We start from the raw sequence: 25,937 nt of genomic DNA, 5'->3' as shown, positions 1-25,937 counted from the left end.
CCACTTTCGTCATGCTTGGCCTCCCAGGTCCCCACACCTCAGTCCATGCGATTATTGGCTTTGGGGTTACCTGAAGTCTCACGTGTATCGTGATCGACCGACATGTCTAGGGATGCTGAAAGACAACATTCGACGCCAATGCCTCGCCGTATCTCCGGATATGCTTTACAGTGCTGTTCACAACATTATCCTCGACTACAGCTATTGTTGAGGAATGATGGTGGACACATTTAGCATTTCCTGTAACGTACATCATCTTTGCTTTGTCTTACTTTGTTATGCCAATTATTGCTATTCTGATCAAATGAAGCGCCATCTGTCGGACATTTTTTGAACATTTGTATTTTTTTTGGTTCTAATAAAACCCTGTATCATACCAAGCATATATATCAATTAGTACCTCTCTATCTACATTATTCCGTGATTTATTCAGTTTTCAAATTTATACTGACTTTTTGAACACCCAGTATTCTATAGCATTCATCTTTTAACAATTAGAAACGGTTCACTTTGCATCGTCGTCGTCATTCCGAAGACAGGTTTGATGCAGCTCTCCGTAACAGTCTATTCTGTGCAAGCGACCTACATCAACACACTCTAAAGGAAGGAGGCTGCCTGCTTCCATTTAACCTGCTCACTGTAATCTAGTATTAGTTTCTCTCCTCGAAGCGCGCGCACGCTCTTCTGTTACCAAATTGACATTCCTCTATGTCTCAGGATATGTCCACAAAATTTCCTTTTCCACAATTCTATTCGGTGCCTGTTCTTTAGTAACTATCTACCCAAGTTAGCTCCAGCACTCTTCTATAGCACCATATTTCAAAATCTTTAATTCCCTTCTTCTCTAGCCTGTTTATCGTTCATGCTTGACTTTCGCACAATGCGAAACTGCACAGATACCTTCATAGAAGCATTCCTAATATTTCAGTTTATATCCGATGTTAACCAGTTGCTCTTTTCTCAGAAGCGCTATACTTGTTACTCGCTATGTGCATTTTATACACGCCGGCACGGTAGCTCAGGGTGTTCGGTCAGAGGGTTAGCTACCCTCTGCAGAAAAAAAAAACTGAGTGAACGGATCAACTGAGAACCTAAACGGCTGTCATCGGACGTCCGCCCCGAACAAATTTCACGAACAAAATGAGATTAACCAAATAATAATTTTAAAAAAGTGGTCAGCGTGACAGCATGTCAATCCTAAGGGCCCAGGTTCGATTCCCGGCTGGGTCGGAGATTTTGTTCGCTGAGAGACTGGGTGTTGTGTTGTAATAATCATCATCATTTCATCCCCACCGACGCGCAAGTCGCCGAAGTGGCGTCAAATCGAAAGACTTGCACCCGGCGAACGGTCTACCCGACGGGAGGCCCTAGTCACGCGACATTTTTTATCCTCTCTACTTCTCCAAAATGCTGTCCAAGTAATAAAGCTCATCGCTGCTTTTAATTTAGCACTTCCCAATTTGATTCTGTCAGCATCACCTGATTTAACTTCGTGATAAACCCTTACTTTTCTTTTGTCCGTGTTTTTCAAGATATTATCCAGTCCGTTCAACAGATCTTCCTGTAGGTTTTCATTTCTTTTGAATGAACTTTAATTCCCTTCCCGAATTTCGTCTTGTTTTCTTTACTGCACTTACAGATTGAGTAACATCGGGGATTGGTCATATTGCTGTCTCACTTTCTTCTCAGTTATTGCTTCCCTCCATTGTTCTGCAATTCTTAAAGCAAAGACTGGTTTCTATACAAGTTGTAGATGACCTTCCACTCTATGAAACTGTAACTGTAGCTGGGATAAAATACAAGAGTTTATTCCAGTTAACATTATCAAAAGCAAATGTAGGGGTACTCTGATATTTTGCTTGTCAGTTCAGTTGCTTTCGGTTGTGGCTCCGTTTGCAGTAATGTCCAGTTTCGTGCAGTGTCAGTCGTCTGGGAATCTCCGCAATGTTTGGCAGAGGGTACGTTCTATCGCACCTTTTTTTGCGTTTCATTCAAGGATCGATCATGGAAAGGACTTCTTGGGCGAACTACTACTTGCGTCATTTTATCTTCGCGAGATCTGTGAGACGGATTCGTAGGGGTCTCAGGAACATTCGTCTTTTCTGCCGTGAAAAGCGATCCTTGAAGTATTCTAAAAGCGAGATGGACATCGTGTTACTTCCAGTATCTGATGTTTAACGTTGTCCAAGAGGTCTGTTGTACTGTCTTGCCAGTCTTACAATTCTATGACAATCCACGCCGTTCTTTTTTTGGTTATACTCCTTGTTTCCTTGCTAGTCCGATCCTCGCAGTTGAGCAGTGTTGCAGTAGTATGGACCATGTAAGAGTTTTGTCAGCAACAGCACTTTTAAGCAAACAGCAGTTTCTCACTCTCCTACCGATGAATCGCAGCCAGTTTGGTTACGTAATACACCGCTTAGACAATTAAAAGCGCGCTCTAAAGCGTGACAGATTCTAGAGCTCAAATGTATCGAAAACTGAAGCATAGGAAAGCCGCAAGGAAGTCATTGGAGAATACTCTCCAACTTGACGTGATAACATTATCTAAACTGCAGAAACAAAATCGACCTTTCAGTTCTACCAGTATTTTTCAGTTTGAAAAATAATGATGGTTTTACCTTACACCTTAGTCTGTATTCCACGAAGACTGCAATTCATGCCATAACTAAAGAGCGGAACCAGCTGACAAGTAGCAGGAAGGCAAAGGATGAGTTATGTGTAGAAAAGTCTTCTCTAAGTAACGTTTTAATCGATTAAAGCGATGGAAATCGAAATGAAGTCATTAGCTTTAGTATACTTTCCACCCGTCTTTCTTACCTTCAAAGCTCCTCCTCGGATACGAAGTCTGAAATTAAAGCGAGAACAACAGCGAAGGATGTTGAATGTACCGATATTCCTTCATTATACTGTTATACTTGGTAATTTCAAACGATCGAGCGTTGTAACAAATAGATTTTCTTCTCTTATGAAGAAAAATTGAATTTTGGAGTCCCAAAAACAAAGAGAAACAAAAATGAAGACATTCTCCTTCCACCGTGGCGGCAATTATTGAAAAATTTTCAAGATCTCCAAGTGTGAAACGCGGCAATTTATTGACGCGAGTAACTGATAACAGGGAAAGAGCTGGAAGCATTGTAAGTGTGGCATAACGTGAGAGTATCACTAACATGCAGGGTGAAGCAGAACTTCACCGACATACTTTCAAAGGTTGTTCAGGGATACCTTCGGAGTATTTTGGTTTCAGGTACCCACGATTTACGACGGCACATTACAGAGTTAATATATTTCGTTTGGATTGCCACCAATTAGCTTTGTATTTGTAATGCACTGAAAGTAGTACACAACAGTACAAACATCTACGGTGAGTGCAGAGTCTTGTGTGTTCGATCACGGTGCCTGCCGTTGACAACAGTAATATCCTAAGAAGTTTGCATTCATTACTGCTTGGCTCTATCAAACGTTTTGTTTTCCGGAAGTGTTAGTTGTGCGTTAACAGTGCTACACAGTCTACCACAATATTATTGCACTTGCACTTTGGAGTGAGAGCGCTTCGGTCAACTTACCGTGAATTTATCGTCTTTCGGGACGTGCCCATACAGCTGTATTAAGAGTGTAATGTCGGTTATTAAGGTACGAATGTAAGGTCAACAATACCCAGCCCCCCAAGCGGAGAAAATCTGCGATCCGGCCAGGAATCGCAACAGGGCCTCTTCGCTTAGCAATTCACATTGTGGGCCTAAGAATTAGTCTTTAGTATACGCGCAACTGACCTTAAAGTACTGACAGTGGGATGCCTTTTTCCTTAGTCAACACTATATTTATTTACTGTGACGTCAGCGCGTATTCGGCCACGGGAGACCCAGTGCAATAATATCGTTGGTCGGTCAGTACTATGGGTAGATTTACTGATGAAGAGATGGCCAATATGCACTATTGGGTTCACTGAATGCAATGGAAGAGCCACACAATGACGCTAAACTGAGCTGTTCCCGCACCGATAGGAACCACATCACAGCACTTTTGCAACCGAGGGTTGTGGCTTTACTCGGTGTTGTGCGTGATGCACGTTTTTTTTCCATTAAATATTACAGGTTTCTTCAATGTTGTGAAGATATTTTCAGAGAAACAAGGTTGACTGCGGTAACAAACCGAATAATCACAACTACACTATTACTCTGCAACGAGCTGCCAGAGACCGTGGGTCACTTATACGAAAATACTCAGAAGGTCCCTGAAGAACCTCAAAGACTGAGTGGAGTTCTGCTTCATCTTGCATATTAAACTTTTAGATACGCAGGGAAAAAAGTGTTATAGGTTGAAATTTTAATTAATAACAGACATTAAACACTATCACGTACGCCGCACACGAACGGAAGAAGTTCATTGGTTCAAGATAGAGAAAACATCAAGCTCATCGAAACATGGAAGACGAAAACAAAACGCAAGCGATGTTGAAGGCTCGAAACACCAGTACACAGCCAACATACTCTTTACACCATTCAGCGCCTGCTCTGTTGCGTTACCCCAGGACCCGTAACGAGATTTATTGGTTCCCCCGCGGAACATCCAATTTAGTTCTCAGTGACGCTTCCATGGCAGGAATGAAATGTAGTCGTAGGCAGTCAGCTTTTACAGTAGCTAACAGATTTCGCCTTAGTGTCGTGTACTTATTTGGTTATTAAGAAGGCTCGAAAGACAATGCAGTTGTAAATTTACTATAGAGAATAAAATAAATAAAAAACCAATGATATTTTATGTATGTTGCATCTTATTAACTCCGCGGCCGTTAATGATAGTTGGTGAATGATGCAACTCGTCTCAAATGCGTTTTAAATTTTTTATTTTACTTCGATAACTGCTTTCGGGCTACCATGCCCGTCTTCAGATGGCTAATTTTTACGTTACACAGATGTTTTGATCAACAACATGTCTACTGCTCCAAAATACGTCCCAGTAGATTGTGATTTGTTTCGTCGTAGCCCATGTGGCTTTCTAGCTCGATGTGTGTGTTCTTGAATTCCACACAGCACATATACTCTAAATATCACAGGAATTTATTTACAATTTGTATGCTGTTGTTCGAACCACCTGTGTAACGAAAAATATTAGCCATCTGAAGATGCGCATGATAGCCCGAAATCGGCTATGAAACTAAAATAAAACATTTAAAAAGTACTCGTGGCTGGTTGCACCCTTCACCAAATAAAAAACCGCTCGCGAAGCGTGCTGTATAGCTGGTACTTCGTAAACTCTTACAACTACAAGGAAACAACGTACGTTTTATGAATGTACAACCATTAAGGGAACGGCTTGTTCCATGAAAGTACGGTGGAATTTTGTGTTAGCGTATCTAGCTGCATTAAAATAAACGACACATCCAATACTTGCGAATGTTCCACGGTGTTATCAGTGTGACATACGGTTGTTATGTAGAAATTCTCTCTCAAATGGCTCGGGATCGAACATTCACTTCACTATGATCAAACGGCGTCTGAAAGAGTGAGGGATCAGAGACATATAATGCTGTAGATGTGATCTACATAAATGCGTGTATGAAGAGAGGCATGGAAGCAGACTCCAGCAGGCAAACACAACCCCTACACAAAACTGGACAGAGGCTAATTGAACGATCCATGTTGACGACTTTGGCATACTCCATTGTACTTCACAAAAAGAGACAGGGGTTGCAATGTAACGTCCCGACGACGTCAAGATCGCTTTGAACCTCACTGCTGTTTATTACGAGCGGCCTGTCCTAACCAGTGTGCCACCAGGTCTAGTTTCATCAGTTTTGTTTCGCGATCATTGCCAACTCTTTGTATGTTATTTGTTAATTTTGCCGTCACGAGGACAGATGATATTCAGTGCACACTAAACTGATTCTGATACAGTTCAGAGTATAACAGTTTGGAGTTGGGACACAGAATCCATTGAAGTCGTTTTAGACTGGATGAAGTGACGATGCACGCTGAATTACGAGCAGAGGTAGTCAAATGAGCTTGTGTATTATCAAATGATAGGAGCTGGAGAAGATCCTCTTCTATTTCTTGCTCCTATATTTCAGTGACTGAAATACCAAGACACAGCTGACGAGTGGACAAATATTTGACATAAGTGACGCACCATAAACCGATGAAGAGTATTTGCCCGAAATCGTGAGATGTCTTTACTTTTCATGGAGACATAGGACTGGAAGATTATTGCGATTAGACAGACGCAGTATAGAATGTGGAAAGAAAGCAAGAACGACGTTATGAGATATTTAGCATGTTAAAGGGCTTATGTCTATAAATAAAGTGGATAAACTAACTGACTGACTCGTCATCGCCCAGTCCAAACCGATAAGGAAAGAAAATTGAAATTTGGAGAGGATATGGTTTTTCCACAGTACGCATCGTTAATGAAGGATTTTTGCGAAATAGGATACGAAAATTTTAATGAAATGTTTTGTCACATTAAAATTTTTTTAAAGTTAAATCTATGAAACACTGCATTTGACTTTTACAGAAATATGTGGTAGGGGATAAAAGTTTCTTTTGAAGTACCAGAAGCACTCAAAAGGCAGGTTTAACTTAGACCAACTATATCTGCCAGAATCGCTTTTTGGCCAGAAGTAAATTTGGAAAAAACCATACTTCTACGGCCGTAATTAGCGTGCAAAGTTTAGAAGACGTTGCAATTTGGGAACAACATAGAAGTTCGGTATAAAAAAAAATAAAAACTATGCACGCCATACAGTCAACGCGAGCGAAGCAGTGGGCGCTAAGCTAGTGAGCTAGTTAGCTTTAAAACTAGCGGTAGCAATACATGTCACAATACTCGCCCCACTCTAGAAAGAAGTAACTTATGCAAGAGTATCGAAGGATTGAAACTCAGAAAGTGATAATTCATCTAATAAGACAGAAAACACGAAAGTACAATAATAATGGAAATAATGGGCAGAACTTCGTAAGAAGTGTTATAACAGTGTAATGGCAACAGGTGGCCTATATAAGGGGGGGGGGGGGGGGGAGAGAGATCAGAAACATTTGTAGCAAGTGGGAACAACAATTCTGTCCAGATTACGAAAGAGGTTTGTACTCAGACAAATTATGAGGCGACGTAAAGTGGGAAAGTGTGCGAGAAGACATCCATCTTGTTAGGAGCAACTACCTCACCTTTTTACCCGTAGACGAATACATATAGAGCGAACATTAACATCAAGATACAGCAGTGAACCAGCTAGCAGCAGCAGCAGCAGCAGCAGCAGCAACTACTACTGCAATACAATTTAATGGCGCCAACCCAATTCTCTACATCAAGTGCTAACAAGCTTCGTATATTGGAGTGATATAGTGCGAGTACAGGAATATCAACGATTGGGCGACCATTATAAGCAGCAGCACCCCTTCTCACAACTTTCATTCCACAACGGTCGTTTTCGACAGACATACTGCCGGTGTTTGTGCTTTGGCAGCCCAAGAAGGAATAGAGCACGTTGGTCCTGTTTGGACGCATTTGGTAGTTAGGTTGCCATAGTTCACGTTTACCACAAGCACGTACGACAGTCACGAATACCACTAATCCGTTGCCTGCATGCCGGAGTTCCACTACGTTGCATATACGCTGCAGCAACACCCTGAAACGGAAACGTTTTGACGGCCCTTTATACATTTCGAGTATCAAGTGCCTCTAGTGGCATGGTCACGCAGAAGGGTGTCTGTAAAGGCGATGCTCAGGGAAAACATAGGAATGCTGCGCGTCACACTGTAGACTGAGAATACAGCAACTGGAAAGGGGCCGAATACACCTCAGTGCTCCAGCAGACAAAGGCAGAGACAGGAGATCAATGGCGATAGAGAAAACTGTCAAAAACAGGATGTGGCATTCAGGATATGCGACTGCTGGACGACCACAGGTAACAGCTTAAAATCCACATCGCGTGAACTCTAGTTGAGCTGGTGCCACGCGTAAAGGAATGCAGCTATCCACTTCCCAAATTCTTTTCAGAGGAGGAAAATAATTTGTTGACACCGACCTGCATAGGGAGGAACGATCACCACGATAAAATAAGGGAAATCAGAGCTCGTCCGGAAAGATATAGGTGTTCATTCTTTCCTCGCGCTATACGAGATTGGAATAATAGAGAATCGTGAAGGTGGTTCGATGAACCCTCTACCAGGCACTTAAATGTGATATGCGGAGTATCCCTGTAGAAGGGGCTAACTTTGCATTTGAAACCGCTTCATGTAGAATAGTTCCACGTAGCATGTACTCCTCACCGTTGTGCGTCCTTTGCCGGAAAAGAAAAATAATGCGGACAGTGATCATTTCCGACTCGCGCTCTACCTCCCAGCGGAGCAGAACTCGCCTCACACTGACGCACCGATAACAACGCGGGGTGGTGGTGCATAGCGCAGTGTGCGGTGTGCGGTTGTTGGCACAGCAGGCATGCAGCCAGCCGGGCGCTAAATAGCGCGCCGCAGGACCTTGCGCTGCCTTAGTCATCTGCGGGATGCGCGCGCCTATTCTTAGTTCCTCATGCCTGCGCGGAAGCTCTCCACAGCTGCCTCGATTTAACCACAACTTTTACAAGCCCGCCATTGTCTCCGCGGCCTCTTTTTACTCAGCCGCTCTTCCTCCTCGCGCAGGTATTTCAGCAGTCAATTTAGAAACCGATGGTGCTTAAAGAGGTGATCAGGGAAGGAGATTTAAACAGACTAAATTAGACACGTAACGGCTTTTAAGAGTGACGCCTGTAGCAGGAGGTTCTCACAAACAGGAGTTCCGCTCATTTCCAAAAAACTAACGGTCGTTGTTAACTAGAGCTTCTTTTCGTAAGCTGACGAGTAAGTGACGCACCGATAGTAAACCGCAGATGTTAAGATGACTGACTAAATCGAACACCTGGTTCAGCTCTTTTGATTTGGGGAAATTCCGAAACATTTGCATCTGAACAGTTAACGCGAGCGAGAAGGGGAGAGAGAGGGGGGGGGAAGAGGGGGGAGAGAGAGAGAGAGAGAGAGAGAGAGAGAGAGAGAGAGAGAGAGAGAGAGAGAGAGAGAAGGGGGGGGGGAGGGGAGGGTAATGATCGACGGAGAGAAAGTGAGGGCTAGGGGGAGGAGTTACGAGTAAACAAAATTTAGGCCTCCATCCAGACTAACTTCTGGATAAAAGTGATGTCGACGAAACGTTAGAACATTCAGAGATGGCGTTTGGTCGAAGGAGAGGCAATCGAAAAATGTCCTTATCCTTCTGAAAGAACGATCCCGTTATTTGCTTGAAATGCTCCAAGGTAAAAACGCAGAACTTAAATCAGAATGGCTGGACAGGGCCATATTGACAAAAATAGTGAAGCACCCACAAGACATGGTCGAATGTCAAAGTAGCTTAGTTGGTTGGGGGCTAAACATCAAGGTCATCAGTGCCCAGCTCCAAACAGACATACTTGTAAAAGCCCTATACATTTAAAGCGTACCCTCTGCGCTACAGGGGTAGCGAGCATCAGAAGATGGACCACTGTCAGCCCTGCATCACAGCGACACTTGGGCGTGTTCTCACGACGAAGGAGATAGCTGTGGGTCAACCGTGTATGTCCAATTCGGAGACGGCAGAGAACATCTGAGTCCCTATGCGTGCCCCTCAAGGATGAGTTCCATACGGCCGTGGACGACTTCAAAGTAGCTTAATACATGTACACACCACCGGCGGGTCTGAGAATCAGTGTTGCAATTATCCGTGACTACGGCCACCAGACCCGCCCGGTTGGACGTGCGGTCTAACGCACGGCTTTCCGGGCGGGAAGGAGCGATGGTCCCCGGCACGAATCCGCCCGGCGGGTTTGTGTCGAGCTCCGGTGAGCCGGCCAGTCTGTGGATGGTTTTGGGTGGTTTTCCATCCCCCTCGGCGAATGGAGTCTGGTTCCCTTATTCCGCTTCAGCTACACTATGTTGGCGATTGCTGCGCAAACAAGTTCTCCACGTACGCGTACACCACCATTACTCTACCACGCAAACATAAGGGCTACACTCGTCTGGTGTGGGGCGGTGGAACCGTGCTACTGCTACGGTCGCAGGTTCGAATCCTGCCTCGGGCATGGACGTGTGTGATGATCTTAGGTTAGTTAGGTTTAAGTACTTCTAAGTTCTAGGGGACTAATGACCACAGCAGTTGAGTTCCATAGTGCTCAGAGCCATTTTGGGGCGGTGGAGGGGTGAAGTGGACTGGGGTAGTCGTCGTGGGGTTGCAGACCACTGCGGCTGCGGCGGGGATGAAGCCTCTCCGTCGTTGCTAGGTCCCAGGTTAACATAACGGCCACCAGAGTGCAGTAGTGTTTTTAATGTTAATTACCAGACCTAGTACGATATATAACGGGCGTGAACAGCTTCAGATGTGTACTGATCACGAAAATACAGTTTGCCCCTGTGAGACAGCGTTATCGGCACCTGATGCGGTCGGAAATTGGCCTTATTGTGGGGCTCCATTTCGTCGGCTGGCCACATCTTACAATATCCAGAACTATGAGGCATTCGGGTGTGACAGTGGCCCGATATTGGACTGCATGGCAGCTTGTGAGCAGGCACAGGTCTACTCGTCGCCTAAGTTCCTTTCGATCATATACACTCCTGGAAATTGAAATACGAACACCGTGAATTCATTGTCCCAGGAAGGGGAAACTTTATTGACACATTCCTGGGGTCAGATACATCACATGATCACACTGACAGAACCACAGGCACATAGACACAGGCAACAGAGCTTGCACAATGTCGGCACTAGTACAGTGTATATCCACCTTTCACAGCAATGCAGGCTGCTATTCTCCCATGGAGACGATCGTAGAGATGCTGGATGTAGTCCTGTGGAACGGCTTGCCATGCCATTTCCACCTGGCGCCTCAGTTGGACCAGCGTACCAGCGTTCGTGCTGGACGTGCAGACCGCGTGAGACGACGCTTCATCCAGTCCCAAACATGCTCAATGGGGGACAGATCCGGAGATCTTGCTGGCCAGGGTAGTTGACTTACACCTTCTAGAGCACGTTGGGTGGCACGGGATACATGCGGACGTGCATTGTCCTGTTGGAACAGCAAGTTCCCTTGCCGGTCTAGGAATGGTAGAACGATGGGTTCGATGACGGTTTGGATGTACCGTGCACTATTCAGTGTCCCCTCGACGATCACCAGAGGTGTACGGCCAGTGTAGGAGATCGCTCCCCACATCATGATGCCGGGTGTTGGCCCTGTGTGCCTCGGTCGTATGCAGTCCTGATTGTGGCGCTCACCTGCACGGCGCCAAACACGCATACGACCATCATTGGCACCAAGGCAGAAGCGACTCTCATCGGTGAAGACGACACGTCTCCATTCGTCCCTCCATTCACGCCTGTCGCGACACCACTGGAGGCGGGCTGCACGATTTTGGGGCGTGAGCGGAAGACGGCCTAACGGTGTGCGGGACCGTAGCCCAGCTTCATGGAGACGGTTGCGAATGGTCCTCGCCGATACCCCAGGAGCAACAGTGTCCCTAATTTGCTGGGAAGTGGCGGTGCGGTCCCCTACGGCACTGCGTAGGATTCTACGGTCTTGGCGTGCATCCGTGCGTCGCTGCGGTCCGGTCCCAGGTCGACGGGCACGTGCACCTTCCGCCGACCACTGGCGACAACATCGATGTACTGTGGAGACCTCACGCCCCACGTGTTGAGCAATTCGGCGGTACGTCCACCCGGCCTCCCGCATGCCCACTATACGTCCTCGCTCAAAGTCCGTCAACTGCACATACGGTTCACGTCCACGCTGTCGCGGCATGCTACCAGTGTTAAAGACTGCGATGGAGCTCCGTATGCCACGGCAAACTGGCTGACACTGACGGCGGCGGTGCACAAATGCTGCGCAGCTAGCGCCATTCGACGGCCAACACCGCGGTTCCTGGTGTGTCCGCTGTGCCGTGCGTGTGATCATTGCTTGTACAGCCCTCTCGCAGTGTCCGGAGCAAGTATGGTGGGTCTGACACACCGGTGTCAATGTGTCTTTTTTCCATTTCCAGGAGTGTATAACCACAAGGGAGGACCACCTTACTGCGCACCAAGTGCATATTAACCCCTTACAAATGCTGCTATCGTAGTACAAGTAATGGACTCCCTGCAACAATCTGTGTCATCCTACAACATTGGTCGCAGATTAGCAGCAGCCAGACTAGGGAATTAACGTCCCATGCATAGGTTGGCGTTATCACCACAAAACAAATGGCTGCGTTTGGAGTAGTTCTGCGACCAGGAAGCATGGACTACCTATTAATGAAGTTGCATTGTGTTCAGCAATGAATCGTGGTTCTGCGCTGCCCCAAATGATCATCGTCGGTGAGTACAGCGTGACCTGGGGATAGGTTCCCTTCTTCGAATGTTCTCGAGGGGCACTGCGGTATTGTTAAAGGCGTCACAGTGTGGGGATCGGTTGGGTATGGCTGCAGGTCACTACTGGTGATGATGGAGGGTACTAACGGCACACTGTACGTCTGACATGGTGCGGCCTCATGGGTTACCTCCAATGCGACAGTATCGAGTTGATATTTTTCAGCACGCAATGCTCGTCGACGCATGGCACGTGTAGGAACTGTCTCTGCCATTTTAAGATTTTAACGTAGCCCTGTGGTCAGGAATATCCCTAGATCTGTGTGAGATAAAACATCTTAGTGCCAGTACACACAATACCGAGGACCACTTACAACAGTTGTACGCCATCTTGCCTCAGGAGAGATTATCCTTCCCAACAGAATCGGTGCAGGCATCCAAGCCAGATAGCACGTGCATCATCATACTGGCAATTGTGCGCGAACTGCCAAGCTCTTTCAAAATTCGACCCCTCCTTGTAATCCCTGACATAACGTCACATACCGTCTCAACCTGTGAAGTTTCATTACTTTTCTTCCTTGCCATCTTGGGACTCCATCGCCTTTCTTTGGCAGATAGTTTATCTCGTCCATCATGAATAGGTGTACAATGTTTTCAGCTCTCAGGATCTTTGACAGTAGGGCTTATAGATGCTTTTTGTTTCGCCAAATGTTCACTTCTCCGATGTGCGCAGACTTGTCTTACGTTCTAATTGTGTTTACAGAGCTTTCGGAAAGAAACTGACAGAAGATCTCTGGTTGCAGCTTGAGAATATCTGCTGCTCGCCGTAATACAAAGAACTGGCAACCTTTCAGCTCCTTCCTGCACATACGAAGCACTTATGTAGCAAACCAGAAGCTGAGGATGACAGTGGATGCTGTAGGACCATTTACTGTAGAGTTTTTTTAACAATATCTTCTCTTCATAAGTGACTGTACTCAGAGGGCCTTAGACACGGGTTCACAGGTAGATGCCGTGTTTCTTGACTTCAGCAAGGCGTTTGACACAGTTCCCCACAGTCGTTTAATGAACAAAGTAAGAGCATACGGACTATCAGATCAATTGTGTGATTGGATTGAGGAGTTCCTAGATAACAGAACGCAGCATGTCATTCTCAATGGAGAGAAGTCTTCCGAAGTAAGAGTGATTTCAGGTGTGCCGCAGGGGAGTGTCTTAGGACCGTTGCTATTCACAATATACATAAATGACCTGGTGGATGACATCGGAAGTTCACTGAGGCTTTTTGCAGATGATGCTGTGGTGTATCGAGAGGTTGCAACAATGGAAAATTGTACTGAAATGCAGGAGGATTTGCAGCGAATTGACGCATGGTGCAGGGAATGGCAATTGAATCTCAATGTAGACAAGCGTAATGTGCTGCGAATACATAGAAAGATAGATCCCTTATCATTTAGCTACAAAATAGCAGGTCAGCAACTGGAAGCAGTTAATTCCATAAATTATCTGGGAGTACGCATTAGGAGTGATTTAAAATGGAATGATCATATAAAGTTGATCGTCGGTAAAGCAGATGCCAAACTGAGATTCATTGGAAGAATCCTAAGGAAATGTAATCCGACAACAAAGGAAGTAGGTTACAGTACGCTTGTTCGCCCAATGCTTGAATACTGCTCAGCAGTGTGGGATCCGCACCAGATAGGGTTGATAGAAGAGATAGAGAAGATAGAGAAGATCAAACGGAGAGCAGCGCGCTTCGTTACAGGATCATTTAGTAATCGCGAAAGCGTTACGGAGATGATAGATAAACTCGAGTGGAAGATTCTGCAGGAGAGACGCTCAGTAGCTCGGTACGGGCTTTTGTTAAAGTTTAGAGAACATACCTTCACCGAAGAGTCAAGCAGTATATTGCTCCCTCCTACGTGTATCTCGCGAAGAGACCATGAGGATAAAATCAGAGAGATTAGAGCCCACACAGAAGCATACCGACAATCCTCCTCTTTCCACGTAAAATACGAAACTGGAATAGAAGGGAGAACCGATAGAGGTACTCAGGGTACCCTCCGCCACGCACCGTCAGGTGGCTTGCGGCATATGGATGTAGATGTAGACTGTACGATGTATTTTTCCTTATTTAGTGTGGGAATTCCATATTAATTACCCTACATCAATGGACGTGATATCAGAAGCTGAATTTGCCCTGATGGTAGTGGCTGGATAGTTATTTAGCAGTTTTTAGTTACTGCCTGGAAGCAGGAGAATTATTCTATTACTGCTTGATTCAAGAATGCTAGCACAACAACAATGAAGTGACGCAGTGACGTTCGCTTTGACAAATAAAAATGCAGAAACATATTTAGTCTGTTTCTCATTTAGAACCGGAATTCACATTAATTTTTTGCGATTAAAATACTATTGCCTATTACTGTATATCGTTTTTCAGAAAGAAAGTTTCTTCAAACAAAGTACTTAGAGCGGAAGTTGACAAGCAGTGTTGAAATAACACATTATCAGTATAAACGTTGACTGCGGCGTACACAGTGATGCAGATTGAAACTTCCTGACAAAGCTATACCCCGACAAAGCATTCGCCTTAATCAATTTAGGGAAACCGAAAACTAGATTTCGATCCATCTGATCCAGAATTAGAGTTCAGTGCGTGAAACGCACTTCTTTGGCAATAACATGGACTGTGAAACGTCTTGATCTGTCCGAGTAGGAGCTCACTTTTAATCTGTCCGCAGGTTTCCCAACAGCAAGCGCTTATTTAAAAATTTCCCACAGTAGGTTCGCTGTTGGCAATTTTTGTCGCAACAAATAAAAGCAGCCACTGTGAAGTGGCGTTATTTCCTAGTACACACGAGAAGTTGGCAAAAACATTGGCGCGCTTGCCCACCTGTCGCTGTTTTCAATTAAGCGGTCTGCGCGAAGCAGTTAATCGCGACCCGGCTGGCGCGTCTGCAAGTATCCGGGGCGTTTAACTTGCGAACAATTGCCGAGCGCCGCAACAACAGAAGTCACGGCGCCACCGCCGCCGGATGTGACGAAACCGAGTGGTCACGCCGGACTAATTCTCTGTGGTACATTCTGAAATGAATCTCTTTGTTCCTAGGTACAGTTTCGTCATCGGCAGCGGCTACGGCGCCAAGGCCGTATTTCAAATGTGTGGCCGTGCTTTCAGATGTCTTCGGCGCACAGGGCTGCGAACAAATTCATCGCAACGTACCAGTTAATGAGGTATGCCAGGTTTAGAGCATGTATGCATTATGAACGTAAATAACTGGTACCTCCGAAATGAAACGTATCATTAATTTTACATCAACGAAATCCAGTTTCTCCTCCGAAACGAATTGAGGCTCAGTGCGCATGTCGTGTCTATGATGGTTGTTCAGTCATTCTGTTAACCACTGCTGTCGGCAATGTTTTTGAAAGTAATAAATTCACATCATCATACATCCAACTTTGATTAGGAAAACCTTATCAGAGACACGGCACCGTATATGGTATTTGGATAGTTTATATTCCACCCAGTCCTTTCTTATCATCTTTGGGCAGTTCCTCGGTGTATTTACTAAACTGTACATCCACAAACAAAGTTCTCTCTGTTTTCTTGTGTCTCTTCTGTGTATATTTGTAAACTAGACAGCAAAACTATGGGCCGGTGGCAATCGCAGACAGTTGAACACAGGTACACCACGGGCATCAATGAAATGCAACATGCCTTATTTTTCTAACTGCCTTGCGAACGAGCTGAGGACAAAATATTACTTCAGTAATTACAGAAAACTGATCTTGTCAGTATTCCAGACCCATTCCCAGAATGTACAACGTCTTTTCTGCTAACAGACTATACTGGTATTATCTGTATACAAACGCATATTAACCGAATATATGTAAGTTCGTAAATGGTCAGTATACCTGAATATACAACCAACAGGATTCACATGTAAGGTATCAAGTTCTAATCCACGAGACTATCACTTTTCTCTCTAAGAGACATTTTTCGTGGCTCAACGCTTTGTTGCCTATGAGGCCTTTCAATGAATTATATGTAATACATTTTTTGCAGCGGATTTTCCACAGAAGACAGTTCTGGTAGCGGGAAGGCGAATGTTCGACTTCGTTTTGTTGGGAGAATTTTGGGAAAGTGTATGTGATCTATAAAAGACACCGCGTATACAACTCTAGTGCGACCAATACTGAGTACTGCTGAACTGTTTGGGATCCCCACAAGGTCGGATTAAAGGGAGACATCGAAACAATTCAGAGGCGTGCGCCATCGGGAGATTGGATCATCAGCCATCGTGTAACATGTGTTTCCAAGTTAGGGAAGGATGAAAAAGCGGAGGTGAGACCACGGTTATTTAATGGGAAAAAGACACTTGTGGTCCACGCATGGCCACCGTGGTACGTTGTGAACAGCTATCGTTTACATCCTATAGATTACACACGAGAGTGGAACTTCCTGGCAGATTGATACTATGTGCCAGACAGAGACTAACTCTGGACTGTCACCTTTAGTGCAAGTACTCTATGAATTAAGCTACCAAAGTACGACTCACGACACTTTCTCACAGCTTTATCTCCACCAGTACCTTGCCTCCTACCTTTCGAACTTCGCAGAAGTTGCTCTGCGAAACGTGCAAGACTAGCACTCCTGGAAAAAAGGATACTGCCGAGACATGGCATAGCCAAAGCTTGGGGGATGTTTCCAGTATGAAATTTTCACTCTGCAGTGGAGTGTGCGATGATATGAAGATCCCGGCAGATTAAAGCTGTGGGCCGGGCCGAGACTCGAACTCTGGACCTTTGCCTTTCGCGGAACAGTGCTCTACCACACACTTCGCCGTAGAGTGAAAATTTCATTCTGGAAACATCTTCAAGGCTGTGGGTAAGACGTGTATCCTTTCTTCCAGGAGTGCTAGTTCTTCAAGTTACGCAGACTATTTCTATGAAGTTTGGAAGGTAGGAGACAAAGTACTGGCGGAAGTGAAGCTGCGAGGAGGGGTTGAGAGTCGTACTTGGGGTTTCAGTTCGTAGAACACTTATCCACGAAAGGCAAAGGTCCCGAGTCACTACATCATAAATCCCTAGCTGTCGTGGGAAGTTTAAATCAATCATTTTAACGAAAGAGCCGACTGAGCAGGTTGCATAGTAACGCAGTGAATCAAGATCCAAAAGGGTAAAATATGGAAATAATTGGTGTAGTCTCAAGTTTCTGTACAGTGTTGGGAGGAATTGCCTGATCGGTCGGAGATGAGCGTAGAGAGCGGGAGGAAGGGAGGGAGGGAGGGGGGGAGGGAGAGTCGGGCTGTATGCGTTTGGATGTCACTTTTGTACTTTTTCTTTACTAGCTCGAAACCTGCGGCCTCTAGCGGAAACGTATCCCAGTACAAAACTTTATTAAATTTCCTAAAGAAAGGGCCCGATTTATTTTTTCTCTAGGACTATTAGTTTGTGCGAAGAGAGCGAGAGAATACTGAAAATCTCTCGCGACTTGTATATGCTTGGTTGGTTTATTAAGGCCAATCTGAGGTGGCTTCCAGACCTCGTAGACCACTAGTATAATGTATCAAATTCTTCCTCTACATTAGTGTGAAACGTTGTAAACAGTTACCGTTTACCTCTGTATAGTGCTACATTTGGGGGTAGTTCATTCCACGTGTCTATTCCATTATTCGAGTATGAACATTATGACCAACAATGCTATACTAAAATAATTTGGAAACAGTCCCTCTTCTTTCCTCAGTTTTGTATTAAATCTCTACCTGTGTTACTTGGATGGTTATGGTCTTTGAAGAGTGATGTGGTATGTGGTTAGGAAAGTCAAGGACAGAGAAGTAGACCTTACGTTCGTGTATGTCTAACTGAACCGATGGTTTTTCGGGTTTAACCTCTCATTCGACCAAATGGACAAATCACGCTATATAGTCTCACATGCCCACACCCGATGACAGTGTTACCTATAGATTGAATTAATCGTCTAATTCGATGGCGAAGAATTGACAATCGCCTTTTTTTTTAACGTTAATCTTCCCATAGGAACCCGAGTGACGCGGGACAGTAGTTATTACTCTAGACACTTATTCGGGAGGGGGAGGGGCGTTCAGATTTACACGTAGCCATGCACATTTCGTTTGCCTTGGCTTTTTTTTTGTGAAGGTCAGGGTCAATTTCCAGCCCCATCCGAGTTTGTGCACATCGTCGTAGGGAGGCACGTTCCATTGTTCACAATCAGACGGAGGAGAGGGGGGGGGGGGCGGCGACACACACACACACACACACACACACACACACACACACACACACACACACACACGGAGAGAGAGAGAGAGAGAGAGAGAGAGAGAGAGAGAGAGAGAGATTCCGTTGGGCCTTCATGGCTTTTTCGGGCGGAGTTTAGTTTTTAAACGAATAAACGAGAGAATGTTTATCAGTCATCTTCATTTAACGCAGGATGAATGATGATATTTGATCTGGGAAGAAATCGACGGAATTTATCTGTGAAAAGGGCTGACTGCTCCAAGTTACTAGTCCAAATCACTTGTGCTAAAGAGTATTTAAATTATATCTTTTATGATACTGGGTAAAGGGTATACATACACTATCATCTTTACGAGCCAGTAATCTATGACCACCAGGACTTCAGTAGGAGAATTCTTTAATGCTACCTCCTCGTTTTTTCGTGTATTCTAGTGAATGCGACAGTCATAATTTTTTGTGCGGTTTGTTTGCACTGCTCGTTCTGCGTCGACAAGAACTGCTTCCACATATGATAAAACAGTGGAAGAGAAACATTAAGTCAGCGTGTAACTGCAGCTTGTCCTTTCAACAATAAAGAGGCTTGTTATTCTCTTCGATACCTTGTAAAAACAAACTTCTAGTTCTACTGTCTTTTTCCAGAGACTTGCTTCCTTAATTCCAACAATCTGTTGCGTAGTTTGTCGTGCCGCTACCCATCGTTCATATACAGTTGGAATGATTCTGTTCTTATAAAGAGGGAAAAATATTACAGCAAACTCCTTACAGTTTGAAACTTCCTAGCAGAGTAAAACTGTGTGCCAGACCGAGACTAAATCGGGACGTTTGCTGATCGCAGACAAATGCTCTGTCAAATGAGCTATCCAAGCATGACTCACGACCCATCCTCACAGCTTCACTTCCGCCAGTACCTCTTCTCCTACTTTCCAAACTTCACAGAAGCTCTCCTGTTAAACTTGCGATACTGGCACTCCTGGAAGAAATGTTACTGCGAAAAAATTGCTTGGCCACAGTCTGCGCGATGTATTCAGAATGAAATTTTCACTTTGCAGCAGAGTATGCGCTGATATGAAACTTCCTGGCAAATTGAAACTGTGTGAGCGGGACCGAAACTGACTTAAATTGTGAGGACGGGAGTCGTGCTTGGGCAATTGAGTTGGTAGAGCACTTGCCCGCGAAAGACAAAGGCCTCGAGTTGGAGTCTCGGTCCAGCACAAAGCTCTAACTTGTCAGGAAGTTTCATATCAATTCGCGCACTGCTGGAGAGTGAAAAATTTCATTGTGGCCTTACAAATTTAACATTCACCCCGCGGTCGCGATAGATATCCTTTAAAAACTGATTCTTTTCTTTATCCAACTTCAAACTGCAACTTCGTTCATCCAACGAACGTGACTGCTTGATTTTTCCAGTTATTTAATTTACGAGCACAATTCTCTTCTGCATTGACACAACCATCCAGTATCTCTGAGTGGAGACCTAGCATGCGTCTGAACTTGTTATCTATAGACTTTCCAATTTCCAGTCAGACCCAAGGAATAAACAGTAACACTTGGGAAATGAACTCGTTGGGAAGCTTACAGTTTTCAAGCTACAGGAAGATTTATTTAAGATAATTGTTCGATGGAAGGAAGGAAGGAAGGAAGGAAGGAAGATTAGTGTTTAACGTCTTACCAACGAAGAGATAAGAGACTGGGCACAACCTCGGATTGGGGAAGGATAGGAAGAAAGTAAGCTGTGGCCTTTCAATGGAACCATCTTAGCTTTTACATGGATTTACGTAGGAAAATTACGAAAAACTCTATCTTGATACACAGGTGAGGATTTGATCCGCCATCCACCTGAATAGGAAACCATTGTCTTACCACTGTCACGTTGTTCGGTCTAAGTGTTACATCTGCACCCAACTGTTAAAACTGGAAAAAATTCCCAATACGAAGAGCAAAATGAAACGTGTAATATTCACGTGTCACTATGTATGTTTAGTCTCTCTTCGTAGACTCCGTAGTCGTATGCTGTTAAAAACAACTCTATGAATACTTCAACTGGCTATTGCCATCTGTGCATTATTAACAGGTTGATATTGAAATGTTCTTTTTCTGATTAAGCGGATGTGCTACCGTTACTTCGTAAGGTTTCAGTCTGCTTTTGCGCCCAGCTATGAGCGCATGCGTATGTGGGGATCGGAGCCGCCTCCCTGGCAGCGGTCGGACATAGTGCTTTTTGCACCCAAAATTAAGCGTTATTTTACAGCACCGTTATCTTTCTGAGGTGATTCATATTTCGATGAATATTTAGCAGCATTCAACACGTATCTGAACTTTGTGGTTACAGACAGTGAAAGCTTTCAGCCGTTCGTAGTATCAGCACAGAAACGCCACGTTGGCGATAATCCAGACTGTTGTAACTGCAACTACCGAGAAGGCTGCTGCCCTATTCAGGACCCACACATTTGTCTGGCCCTAAACAGATACCCCTCCGTTGTGGTTGCACCGCTACGGTCGCAGGTTCGAATCCTGCCTCGGGCATGGATGTGTGTGTGATGTCCTTAGGTTAGTTAAGTTTAAGTAGTTCTAAGTTCTAGGGGACTGATGACCTCAGATGTTTAGTCCCATAGTGCTCAGAGCCATTCGAACCATTTTTTTGTGGTTGTACCTATGGTACGGCTATCTGTATCGTTGAGGCACGCAGGCCACCCAACCAAAGCAAAGTCTATCGTTCATGGGGTGGTTAACAGTGTATGGCTGCTGTTTAACTTTTTTTTAAAAATAAATCGTTCTATCTTTACAGCCACCATCTCACCACACATCGGTTTTCGACAAAACTGTTGTAATTCGACATTTGTCTGCAGACCTGTCATCTACATACTGTAGCAATAATAAGTATCAACTGGTGTCTCATGTCAACGAACGTCTTCCCCCTGCTGCAATTTCACTGTCGTTCTTTCGTTCATAGCTCTTTAATCACCTCTTAATTTTTCCTGGAAAGACAACTGTCACGCTTCCAACTGGCGCGGAATCTGAAATCTTATTCTTTACACTTTTAAAAGGTGGTTTCATTTCAATCGCAATAACAGGAATGAATAAGTGACAGTAGCCAGTGTTAAGGTGTAGAATTGTTACAAAACCCTAATGAAAACTTAACGTACGCACCGTAAACGGCGCGAAGTTTTGATACCCCTCTTCTATGGCTTCCAGCCTCCCCTCGAACTGCACCACCCTGCGGTTGCGCGGGAAGTCCCCCGAAGAAATCCTTATTTGAATGCAAGCTGCCTCATTTCCTGCTGCTTCCCTCCCATTGTGTTCCGACTACGCGAGAGGAATGAGCGTTCAACTGCGTCTTTCACCGAAATGTACGAGCTGCACACAGAGTTGATCTTCGTTGTTATTTTCCATTTATCGTAAGGTTTTGCAAAGGCTGCTGAATCGGCAGGCAGTTACACGAAAACGAATCTGCACTGCCTTCTATGACGATGATGAAGTTGTGCTCTTCTGTCGTCGCGAGTTTCGTTAGACACCGCATGCAGTTTTTCAGTTAAGGAAGAGGGGCCTCATTCAGCGTTTTATGAACAAAGCCGTTGGAACCAGAATGAGATTTTTACTCTGCAGCGGAGTGTGCGCTGATGTGAAACTTCCTGGAAGATTAAAACTGTGTGCCGGACCGAGACTCGAACTCAGGACCTTTGCCTTTCGCGGGCAAGTGCTCTACCATCTGAGGTAGGAGACGAGGAAGGTACGAGACGAAGTACTGGCAGAAGTAAAGCTGTGAGGACGGAGCGTGAGTCGTGATTGGGTAGCTCAGATGGTAGAGCTCTTGCCCGCGAAAGGCAAAGGTCCCGAATTCGAGTCTGGGTCCGGTACACAGTTTTAATCTGCCAGGAAGTTTCACATCAACACACACACCGCTGCAGATTGAAAATCTCATTCTGGACACATCCCCCAGGCTGTGGCTAATCCATGTCTCCGCAATATCCTTTCTTTCGGAAGTGCTAGTTCTGCATGGTTCGCAGGAGAGCTTCTGTAAAGTCTGGAACGTAGGAGACGAGGTACTGGCAGAAGTAAAGTTGTGAAGACGGGACGTGAGTCTTACTTCGGTAGCTCAGATAATAGAACACTTGCCCGCGAAAGGGAAAGGTCCCGAGTTCGAGTCTCGGGCCGGTACACAGTTTTAATCTGCCCGGAAGTTTCAAAGCCGTTGGATTTTGCTATATTAACAGTGAGTGTAGATTTTGTAAGACTTGCAGATCGATTTGGTGGCCATGACATCTAAGTAATTTCTCTATCGGCCTCCTCATCTCACTGTAGCACCATTACGGCCTTGTGTGTCTGGAAGTTATCTTGCTGGAAGATGCCACTGCTGCCGTGGAGACATCCAACATGAAGGTTATTAGCAAGAATGTTCGTGTAGTCCACAGGCTCCATGAAATCACAGTTGGAAGCTTTTGCAATCAGAATAATTGCCAATTTTGAGGATATAGAAATTAGTAAGCTAACATACTTTGCATACTTTCACTCTCTGATGTCATACGGAATAACATTTGGGGGTAACTCAACATTTAGACAAAAAGTATTCACTGCTCAAAAGAAAGTGGTTAGAATAATGTGTAGGGTTCATAGTCGCACATCTAGTAGGCATCTTTTTAAAGACAACAGCCCCACAGTACATTTACTCACTAATAGCTCAAATGGCTCTGAGCACTATGGGACTTAACTTCTGAGGTCATCAGTCCCCTAGAACGTAGAACTAGTTAAACCTTACTAACCTAAGGACATCACACATATCCATGCCCGAGGCAGGATTCGAACCTGCGACCGTAGTAGTTCGGCGGTTCCGGACTGAAGCGCCTAGAATCGCTCGGCCTACTCACTAATTAAATTTGTTCTCAACAACATGGACCAGTTTAAAAACAACAGTGACATTCATGATTATAATACCAGAAAAGAGGACACTATCCTTTACTCAACTTATCTTTGTTCACAGAAAGGGGTAAAATATGCTGCTATAAAAATGTTCGGCAAATTACCAGATGAAATAAAATGTCAGACAGTAGTAATAGCTTCAAAAATAAATTTTAATCATATCGTCTTGACAACTCCTCCTGTGCCATAGATGAATTCTTGTTTCATATGTGCATTTCTTTATTTCTTGTGCACTTGACACGTTCCACATCATAACGGCTACCGTACCGTGCGATTGATCAATGGAACAACCAACCAACAAAGTGACCCCAACGTTAACAGGCGACTTTTAGTTTGGCGGTGGCACTGACGGTAATTTTTTGCTTCCTCAATATAAGAATCACAGAAGAGTGAGCTGCTGAACAGTGTTTCTACATGTTAGTGATCAGCACGGCGCAATGAAATTCCGTTATAATCACGAGACCGGGAAATAGTCATGCAGTAGCTTTCAGCCGCATCAAACTAATTAAGGACCACGTTCATGGTCTGATTTGAAGACGTACCATAACAAAGTGTGCTGTGTTTAAGAATCTTATTTGAGTAATTTATGGATGACAGAGGAGGAGCAAGAAGAATTTACATAGCGGAAACCAGAATCTCAACTTTCCAGAATGAGATCCTCGGGCCCAGTTTCAGGAGAAAGTGATATTGCCGAATACGGCGCAGAAGGATTTCACACCGACATCATTCTCTTGAAAATGTCTACAACCTACTCCACGTGTCTACAGCACCGCGCGTTCACAAGCTTAAGATTAAAGCTAGCTAACAAGTTGCATAAAATCAGTTTTCATCTTTGACTAGGCAAAAAACGGTACATTAGTAACTGATTGTTACGCAAGAACCTTTTCGTTAAATAACTACGACCGGGTGTCTCAAATATTTTAGTAGCTGTGTCTCACAACGCTCATTTAACGGTAAGCTGGATCTTAAGAGGACGGTGTAGCTCCAACGAAAGTGTAGCAAAAATACTCGGGGAACTCCCATATGAATTCTGCGCAAAAATACTACATACTCCCATATGAATTCTGCGCAAAAATACTACATATTTCTCGCGAAAGCTTGTGCAGCCATTATGCTCCCTCCGTCGTACGTAGGTATCCTCGCACAGAAGAAACACAGTCAAGTATCTCTCGCTCAGTAAATGAATGGGATAGGTCAGGAAATCGCTAATATTGGTGAAAGGTACCTGCTGCCATGCACTCTCCAGTGGCTTGCCGAGTATAGATGGGATTCATTGCTATCCTGGGCAGTCACACTTGTTTCACAAACCGCTATTTGCAGTCAGACATTTTACACACGTAATCGGACTTTTGTCCCAATTTAAAGAGACAGTGTAATTACTCTCATCTGTATAGGCGATGGTGTATATACTTCGTATTCGTTCCTCAAATTCCCTTTTCGTGCATATCAAAAGGTGCGCATTTTATACATGTTTGACGAGCAAGAAAGTAATGGTCTACAAGCTCATACGTCTATTTGATGATTAACGAAATGGATTGGTCTTCGCGAGGAACACGGTTAAAATCCCTGTCCAGCTACAGTCTTTTAGATTTTCCGTGGTTGCTGTCTTCTAAAAGAGACTGCAAGAAGCGACGTGGAATACGTTACGTATGGAGCAGGATAGCAGCTGCAAAGTATGGCCGAATCAACAATTGGTTTCAACTTGTGCCTCGTATTTCTGACAGCATGGGACGAAAGGCCGTGTGCCACTACCTAATGGACACAATTAATCGCCATCCGGTTGAAATGCCGCCGATTAGTAGACCCGTGACATTTAACACTTGCTTTAATTTAGCACGCGATGTTGAAAGCTTTCAGAAGTAGTAGTAGTAGTAGTAGTAGGTCCCAATCTTACTGTCAGTTTCAAAAAGCACATCGTATTCGTTGATAAGGGAAATAGCAAATTATATCCTGGGCTCTCTGCTTATACTGCTTCCCTGTACAGAGTAAGGAATCCTACCACCGACACGCCGCTAACAATCAAGTAGATGAGCAGTTTGCAAGCCAGTCTACTGGGCAGGAAGAACCCTCTAGAGTGTTGGCGGTATATGTATTTTGAGTATTTCTGATACGTAATGCCGGGTAGTTTGCCCGAAACTAAGTTGAAAGAGCCTCCAATCGCTTGACGGTAATCAGGGTTACTCAGTTCAAGGTCTGAAACGGCATACGCAATGGCACTTATGCCCGTTAGTTATTATAAACGCCGGCCGGTGTGGCCGAGCCGTTCTAGGCGCTCCAGCTTGGAACCGCGCGACCGCTGCGGTCGCAGGTTCGAATCCTGCCTCGGGCATGGATGTGTGTGATGACCTTAGGTTAGTTAGGTTTAAGTAGTTCTATGTTCTAGGGGACTGATGACCTCAGATGTGAAGTCCCATAGTGCTCAGAACCATTTGAAC

At 44.7% G+C, this 25,937-nt stretch overlaps 1 protein-coding gene across 1 annotated transcript in view; it reads right to left on the bottom strand.

Annotated features, from left to right (window-relative positions):
- Positions 1-25,937, bottom strand: part of LOC126299538 (uncharacterized) — a 462,448-nt gene that overhangs the window by 116,349 nt on the left and 320,162 nt on the right.

This window comes from Schistocerca gregaria, chromosome X (assembly GCF_023897955.1).
Source record: "Schistocerca gregaria isolate iqSchGreg1 chromosome X, iqSchGreg1.2, whole genome shotgun sequence".
Taxonomy (NCBI): domain Eukaryota; kingdom Metazoa; phylum Arthropoda; class Insecta; order Orthoptera; family Acrididae; genus Schistocerca; species Schistocerca gregaria.
Note: the sequence above shows the minus strand (reverse complement) of the source record. Positions and strands in the feature narration are given on the sequence as shown.